This window comes from Scylla paramamosain, chromosome 23, assembly GCF_035594125.1.
Source record: "Scylla paramamosain isolate STU-SP2022 chromosome 23, ASM3559412v1, whole genome shotgun sequence".
NCBI lineage: Eukaryota > Metazoa > Arthropoda > Malacostraca > Decapoda > Portunidae > Scylla > Scylla paramamosain.
In genome coordinates, this window is record NC_087173.1 from 7,306,487 (window position 1) to 7,315,485 (window position 8,999).

At 39.5% G+C, this 8,999-nt stretch overlaps 1 protein-coding gene across 5 annotated transcripts in view; it reads left to right on the forward strand.

The window, feature by feature from the left end:
• The window catches only part of LOC135112090 (protein numb-like), an 81,724-nt gene that overhangs the window by 46,042 nt on the left and 26,683 nt on the right, over positions 1–8,999 (forward strand). The window lies entirely within an intron of this gene.

Consider the following 8,999-nt stretch of genomic DNA (forward strand, 5'->3'; position numbering starts at 1 on the left):
CTACTACTACCACCACCGCTACTAAGACAACACAATAATGATAATAGTAATAACAATGCCAATAATGACAGCCAGCACTTAGCCCTACCTGTCGTACCACCTGTGTGCCACCTAAGTATGATAAGTACACGAGACAGGAGGGTGGAAAATAATTACTGTTGTCCAGGAATAAGCCTTGCCTTCCTGTTGATGAATCGTCTTGATAACCACGGACCAAAATTGCCTCTAGCCCTTTTCGAGAGAGAGAGAGAGAGAGAGAGAGATTTAAGTATTTTTACGTTACAGTTCCTTGACTTATGGGCTTCTATTCTTATACATTTCTCTTTCTCTCTCTCTCTCTCTCTCTCTCTCTCTCTCTCTCTCTCTCTCTCTCTCTCTCTCTCTCTCTCTCTCTCTCTCTCTCTCTCTCTCTCTCTCTCTCTCTCTCTCTATATATATATATGTCTCTCTCTCTCTCTCTCTCTCTCTCTCTCTCTCTCTCTCTCTCTCTCTCTCTCTCTCTCTCTCTCTCTAATCAGGACTATTTTTCAAAGGCCACTGAAATGATAGGTTAGGTTCTCTTCAGTGTATTTTTCCTATAGACGCGTAATCCTTGTTAAACTGTCACTAGTCATGAAAACACCTTTGAAAACCTAAGTAATTGCCATTACAGCCTGTCAAATGTAAGAGATAAGGGGACGAAAGGTTTAGCAATGTTTCGTTATAGTCACTAAAATTATGAAAACACTCGAGTAATTTTCATTTTAACTTCCTAAATATAAGAGATGGACGACGAAATGTTTAGGAATACGACGCATTTACTTTTTTTTTTCGTTAATTTAAATTGATGAAGTACTGTGGCTTCCTTTGCCTCATCATTTACCCTCCCGCCCTTCAGCTCTCATAGCGTGCCATCATTATCACTATCAGTCCGTCCTTCACTCACTGCCTCCTCATCGGCTCTTCATTAACACTGCTTCACCAGTCACCACCCTTCCCTTCATTAATCAGAATCAGTCCTTCATTCATCCCTCATGCTCGTCATTACTACCGTTACTAGCATCTTCACTCATATCAATTCTCAAGGCTGTCTTTATTTTAAAGTCTTTACCCTCGAAAATCCCTTGGAATCTTGGAAAAAATGTAGTCTGCGAAAATTTTTAAGACTTAAAATATCGATGCCCCTGAAGAATAATGAGGAGTCTTGAAAAAAAATATATAGCTTTGAAAAAAACCCCAAAAATTTTTATCGCCTCGAAAAGAAAAGAAAAAAAATAGAAATCTTTAAAAACTGTAGATCTGTTTACACCTAACCTCTAAACTCGAAGTCGAAAGTTTGAAATCTTTAGGATATTTTACCTTTGACATGTAGACAAATATAATTATCTCGAAAATCCACCATGTATCTATTAAATACACAAGTAAATACACACACACACACACACACACACACACACACACACACACACACACACACACACACACACACACACACACACACACACACACACACACACACAATAGTAATAATGATAACAATAACAATAACCTTCTTCAAAATCCAAAGAAATCTTGAAAATTCCTATCCATTGAAATTCCTCGTAAATCTGAAAAATGAAAGAAGCTCGGTGATGTTTTTCGCATAATTAAGAAGAGAAATCTTGAGGGAAGAAAGACTAGGAGAAGGAGCAGGAGGGGGCGCCCTGGCCGTCACTCCTCATCAGTCTTTGTTGTAAATTAGGTGTGGCGAGGGGACGGGGAGGGCGGAATGAGGAAGGAAGGGAGGGAAGGGAAGCAAGACGGCTGTGGCCAGAGTGAGGCGGAGGGGAAAAGGAAAAGAATAACAGTAACGTAAATGTTTATATTGTACGAGTTAATAGTGATTTTTTTAGCGCCGGATTTCTTATCTTTTTCTTTCTATGTTTCTTTTATGTCTGCCATAGTTTTTTTTTTTTTATTATTCTCATGGTGTTTTTATATTTCTTTTAAGTCTGCCATAGTTTTTTTTATTTTTATTATTCTCATGGTGTTTTCATAAATGTAAAATGATTTTGCTTTCTTTTTTATTGTTGGTGTTTTTTTTTCTTTCTTCAACGCTTTACTCGCATATTGCAAAAGAAATAGTGACTTAAATGTTGCAGTAGTGTAACTGTAAGATCTTGTTAATCTTTTGTTATATTTTTTTTCATCTTTCTTTCATTAGTTTCTTTAGTTTTTTTCCTCTAATTTCGTCTTTACGTGTGCTTTACGTATATCTATGCGTTTCTGTGGAAATTTATTTAATTATAGTTTAATACTTTTGTGATATTTGACTAATATTTTGTTTTTTTAAAAGCTTCTAAATTATAGTTAGTATTTTAGCAACTACCTATTTATATATTTATTTGTTTATTTACTTTTATTTATTAGTGTATTTATTTTACTCATTTATTTATTTAGGGAGTCTCAGTTGTGTAATGAGATATTTCGGCAAACACCTACATTTTCGTCAAGGTGTTCAAGATCATTTTATTTCCTTTCTCTTCATTACCTTTTATCTTATTCACTTATTTATGTTGGCAGTGCAGCGGCCTTGCGTGTTACCCTCATGCCTGATTAAGTATTTATTCTCGCATTGATAATCCTTCTTTCGTATACACCAATGACCTTGCGAAAATACTCGGTTATCATTTCAAAAGAAGCACGTTGATTGGACAGAAACGCTAAATGCTAAATGTCGCAATTACGTTCTTTTTTTCACTTCTCATCGATTTTTATTTACTTATTTTTTTGCCGGGTCAGTTTTTACTCTTTTTTCTCTCGTTTGTTGCTGATTCATGGGATTGTGTTTGGGTGAAAGTGGGATTTTTATTGGCAGGGGGAAAGTTAAGCAGGAAAGGAATCGGATTGTCTCTAAATAATGTGAATAGAGAATTTGTTGGAACCTTCATTTGAAACCGTTTGATATTCTAATTTTTGTCTTTCTTTTAATTAGTTTGAGGAATTTATTGTTGCAGCCTAATTGTCTTTTCTGGGTGTGTTATTTCCAGAGAGAGAGAGAGAGAGAGAGAGAGAGAGAGAGAGAGAGAGAGAGAGAGAGAGAGAGAGAGAGAGAGAGAGAGAGAGAAAGCGATTTTCCTTGAAACAAATTACGTAGGAAAAGAGATGCCGGAGGAGGAAAGGAGTAAGAGATAAGAAGGACGAGTAAAGGTTAGAGAGAGAGAGAGAGAGAGAGAGAGAGAGAGAGAGAGAGAGAGAGAGAGAGAGAGAGAGAGAGAGAGAGAGAGAGAAGGGGGGAGTGTGAGTGAGCTTGTGTGTGTGAGAGAGAGAGAGAGAGAGAGAGAGAGAGAGAGAGAGAGAGAGAGAGAGAGAGAGATTAGTGTTTTGTCTAGGGCGTAAAAGAAAAGGTCATGACTTTATAGATTAAGGAAAAGAAAAAAAAAGCAAGATAAGGAAAATGATAGTGGTGATGACAACGATGACGGTGATGATAATAATAGTGGTGACAACACAGATATTGATGATGATAATAATAAAAATAATAACAATAACAATAACAGATAATATCGTCTGGAAGCATAGACAGATTAACATAAATTAGATGCATGCAGAAAAGACAACAAAAATACATAAATCAGAAGAGAAGCAATCGGAAAGGAGGAAATGAGAGGGATGGACGGAAACACAATAAGCAGGATAGCGGAAGAGAGAGAGAGAGAGAGAGAGAGAGAGAGAGAGAGAGAGAGAGAGAGAGAGAGAGAGAGAGAGAGAGAGAGAGAGAGAGAGAGAGAGCGTGTTTATTCGGACTGCACCACTAATGAAGCTACTGATGATGACGATGATGATACCGGATATATTATTCATTCCTACCTTACTACCCACCTACCCACATTCGTACACACGCATCTACATACACACATGTATACATTCATACATACATAACGAGAATACTGTGGCGTATACATTTTTCTGAACTGGTCAACTTCCGGTCCCACCCATGAATGAGTAATGCTTGTGTGTGTGTGTGTGTGTGTGTGTGTGTGTGTGTGATGGCCAGTGGTAGATAACTGTTCTCTTTACACTCATAATGACTCACACACCTACTCGTCCTGCCTGTGACTCATGAATCTAGTATTGGAAGTGTGACGAGAGAGAGAGAGAGAGAGAGAGAGAGAGAGAGAGAGAGAGAGAGAGAGAGAGAGAGAGAGAGAGAGAGAGAGACTAATGAAACAGAGCAAGTTCCCTTCCCCTCACAAGTAAAGAGAAAAGTCACATTAAAGCAACATATATACGTAGCTAATAACACTCTTCCCCCTCCTCATCCACTGCTTCACTCCCCTTCTGCTTGGATCAACAAAGCTCATTATTGATCTAACACTCTTTCCTTCTTCTCCACCTCTATTTATGGATCACTTTCATTATTACTCATTCCCCTCCCGCTGCTCTGCTGGAGAAGGTGGATGGAGCAAGATGAGGAATGTGGGCATGAAAACGTTGCGTGGGAGGAGGAGTAGGAAAGGTGTGGCTGGAATGGTGATGAAGAAGCGAGGGAGTTGAGGAGGCTCAGTAGAATAAGCCGAAAAGAAGTGTATGGGTGGATAAAGAGGAGTGAAGAGGCAGAGGAGGAAAGGGGAGGAGTAGATGAGTTGGGGAAGTTTAGAAGAAAAAATAAGCGGAAAAAATGTGGGTGGATTAAGAGTGAAGAGGCAGAGGGAGGAGGAAGGTGGAGGAATGGATGGGTATAATGGTGGAAGAGGAGAGGTTGATAAATGTCAGTGGAAAGATAAGAGGGGAAAACAATGTGAGTTGGTGGATTACTTTGAGTGGAAAGGGAGAATAGAGAGATCATTATTTATGTGGAGAGGAGGAAATAGGAGTGGATGGCGAAAGCGAAATGTGTGGAAGGTCTTTTATGTGGAGTGTGATGTGGAAAGCATTTAGATGGATACCTGAGAGCAGAGGCTTTTAAAGGAGAGGAGGAAATTATCGTGAAGAGAAGACAAAAGTGGAGGTAAAGGAAATGAGAAAGGAGACGAAATATGTGCAGATGAATGAATGAGAGTGGAGGGAAAGAGGAATTAAATTTAGTGTGGAGGAAGAAGAGGAAGCATGAGTGGATGACTGGGTGGACGTGGTGTGCATGAATAGTGAGGCGGGAAGGGAGATAAGGAAAACAGTGTGGAGGAGAGGAAACGTGTGGATGAATGAGTGAACGTGGAGGGAATGGAGAGGTTACTGCTGAGATGAGAGGGGAACATTGTGTGACTGGAACTGCTAAGAATATAATGAAAATACATGAATAGATGCAGCAGATTTGTGGACATAAAACATAGGGGAAAGTTGCAAGAAACACACCTATACCAGCCTGTCTACTTACATCCAACTATGAGCCGTATTCATAAACGTGTCGAATTCTTTAAAGCTCCCTGTGGATTTAGCAGATACAACCTCATTACTGAATGTATTCCAACCATGCACCATTTTATGAACCGATTTCTTTATCTTTTAAACCTAACTGAACTTTTTTGGTATATAATGAGAGTATCTATGTATCTATCTAGTCTATCTTACTATTAGACTTTACTTTTTTGTCGAAGCTTAAAGTTTGTTGGTATATAACGAAAGCATCTACTAATCTACATACAATTTTAAACTACATGTGAAAGAAGAGATTAAAATAAAACCAGCCAAACTGGTGAGATGTGAGGTGAGCTAGTGGCCGAGGATTCGCGCCACGTGGAGGATGGCCGGTAAATTCACAATGAGTCACGGCATGGGAGTGGAGAGTGGGTGGGACTCGAGGGAAATTCACAGGATTAGCATGTAGGGGAAGTGAGGTGCGTGAGGTCGGCCAGGCCAGCTGAGGTCAAGTCAGGTCAAATGAGGTGTGTTGGTTAGTCGGGCTTTACTAAACTTGTTTTGTGTTTTGTTTATTAATTTACTAATTTATTCATCATTATAATTTCAGCCGCTTAGTAACTACATAGGAAGGAAGTGTTTTAAATTGTTGTCATCGTTGTTGTTGTTCTTGATGATGCTGGTGGCAGTGGTTGCTGTTATTTTTGTTTCTTCATTAGCTATTTTTCTTTGTCAATTTATTTTATTTAACACGATTTATCAATATAGTCCATTAGTTATTTAATATATATATATATATATATATATATATATATATATATATATATATATATATATATATATATATATATATATATATATATATATATATCTCCCCAACTTTATTATTGCTTTAGTTATCATTTTTAACATCATTGCATTGTTATAATATTTCCTTTGTCTTGTTTACGTTTCTTTCGGTTGCTTTTCTACCTTTAAGCCCACGTTTCTATAATCCTATCTTTGATTTTACTATTTCATTTCATTTTATACTTTATTGTTTCTTCTTGTTTATCTATCTTTGTCCATTTATATTACTTTTCTAACTCTTGCTTTTCATTTCTGAATTTTCTTGGTTTATAATTCTTTAATTCTTCATTCTCTCTCTCTCTCTCTCTCTCTCTCTCTCTCTCTCTCTCTCTCTCTCTCTCTCTCTCTCTCTCTCTCTCTCTCTCTCTCTCTCTCTCTCTCTCTCTCTCTCTCTCTCTCTCGTGGTGGGGGGAGGGGGAGGTTGCAAGGGGAGGTTTGTGAGTACATAGTTCACCTTTTGTTCTTCACCTGTTCCGCGCCTTGTTATGGACAGGTGATAGTGTGTTGTGCCGTTAGTGATTGATGCGTTACATGCCTGTTTGTTTCACCTGTTTGGCGTGGTGTGGTTCATTTCTTTTTACTTTCATTGTTGTTCTAAGCCTCTTGTTTCCTGTCGGTGTTGACTGTCTGTCTATCTGTCTGTTTGCCGTGCCGTGTTCAGTGGCCCAGTGAGTGACGAGGTTATTTTGTTTGTTTGCTGCTTTCGTCACTTATAGTATTGCGTTATTATTGTTCCCTATAGTTTTGTGGGTTATCATCATCATCACCATCATCATCATATCATCACATATTCAGTGTTTTAACTCATTTCATCATCATTTCTTGGCTGCAGTGTTGGCTCGATAAGCTACGCCATGGTGGGTAAACTTTCAATTTTTATCAGCATCATTAATATTTATTTTTGGTGGTGCTCGTCATTGCTCTCATTGGTGGAAAGGATTACGGACGTCTTGGCTTTCACTGCGGGGGAGAGTGGTGGTCATGCGTGCAGTGACGTGTGCTAGATTGCGCTTGAAAGGCTACCACTGAAAAAAATGCACGTCTCCAGTTTTCCTTCTCAGAATTAACCCGAAAAATTATGACTTGATTAATTAGATTACCTAATTATTTGCATTTTCTTTCTTCTTTACATCTAATATTCAGTTTCTCGCTATTTCCTCTGTAAAAATTAAATATATTTTAGTCATATTATGTAGCGTTCCCTGGTTCGAATCCGGGCTGGAGCTTAGTTGATAAATGGCAAACCTAGGAAAGGTAAACTGTGGAAACCCGGATGTCACGTGACCCTGTGGCGGGGGTGAGGGATATCCAGTGATCCACCGCAGGTTCAAAGGGGGTGAGGCGGAGATGAGCACTAAGGCCACGTGCAGCTGTAGTATATGCCTCAGCTTTCCCTTCGCCATGTAGTTCTGTAGCATGTCACCTCTTTTTCCTTTATCATGTAGTGTTCTGTAGCATGTGTTTCCTTTTATTATCTAGTGTTGCATATGTCACCAGTTTTTCCTTCCACATTTAGTTCTGTAGCATATGTTACCTGTTCTTCCTTTCCCATGTAGTGTTCAACCCTCCCTTCCCTTTTTTCCTTGTATGAAGGTTAGGTAAGTTAGGAGAGGCGAAGTAAGTTAATTTGATTAAGGCAATTAGGATGGGAAGATGACTTGAAAGGGTGAGTACCCAAGGAAGAATCAGGAATCCGTTACTGGAATGGAGAAAGGGAGATGTCTAGAGGGAGGAAGGAAAACAGTGCACACGAAAGTTGTTCTCCCTGTAGACAGACAGACTAGTGGAGCTGCATATAGTGAAGACTGTATTGAGCGCAGCCTGACACACCTAAAGCCGAGTGTGTTGCTCTCCTGTTGGCTCTGGCTGGCCCCACACCTGTTACCTGGCGCTCTCCGGGGATGTCTGCTACATACTACGTGCGCTCTTACCTGGCGGTGACGTGGCCTTATTTAGATATCTCTATTGTTGTTATTCAGGGACTTGTGAACTACTTCTACTGCTCCTATCCTGTTACTGCCGGTGGTGCTACTGATATACTACTGCTACTGTTGCTACTCCTTATTCTTATTCCTCCTCCTCCTCCTCCTCCTCCTCCCACTACTACTACTGTTACTACTACTACTACTACTACTACTACTACTACTACTACTACTACTACTACTACTACTACTACTACTACTACTACTACTACTACAATGCGATCAATAACAATGCCAGTATCAGTAACGTAAAGAAAAATACAACTATTGAACAAATTTGCGTTACCTGCCCCTCTTCAGTGATAATTTTCTTTCTAGGAAGGTATTGCACTGGAGAGAGGCCGTGGGCTGTAACAGATAGAATGATAGGGGAGGGAAAATAATTTGATAGGTGTTAACGTAACCACATTCCCGCTAGATTCAATTTCCGGCCGTCATTAGAGAGAGATGCTACAGCTAAAACATGTAGTCTAATTGTGTCAGGGGATTGTATTGTCTATGTATTCCCTGCAGTAGTAGTAGTTCTCACTCTTACTTCAACTCGTCAGAAAATTCTTTATAACTTTCTCTTATGTCACCTTCATCAGGACCACTTGCGTAATGGTGATGATAGTAATGATGGTGTTGTAATAGTGTTGGTGATAAATGGTAGTGCACGACGGGATGATGGAGTCAATAGTGGTAGTGCTGATAGTGCTGTAGTAGTAGTAGTAGTGGTGTTGATGAATGATGAGGTAGCGATGGTGGTGCACGGCGGGGTGATGGAGTCAGTGTTGATGGAGGTGGTGGTGGTGGCGGTAGTGGTGAACGAACTCTGGCGTCCTGAAGAGGAATCGAGCTGCCGGTTAGTGC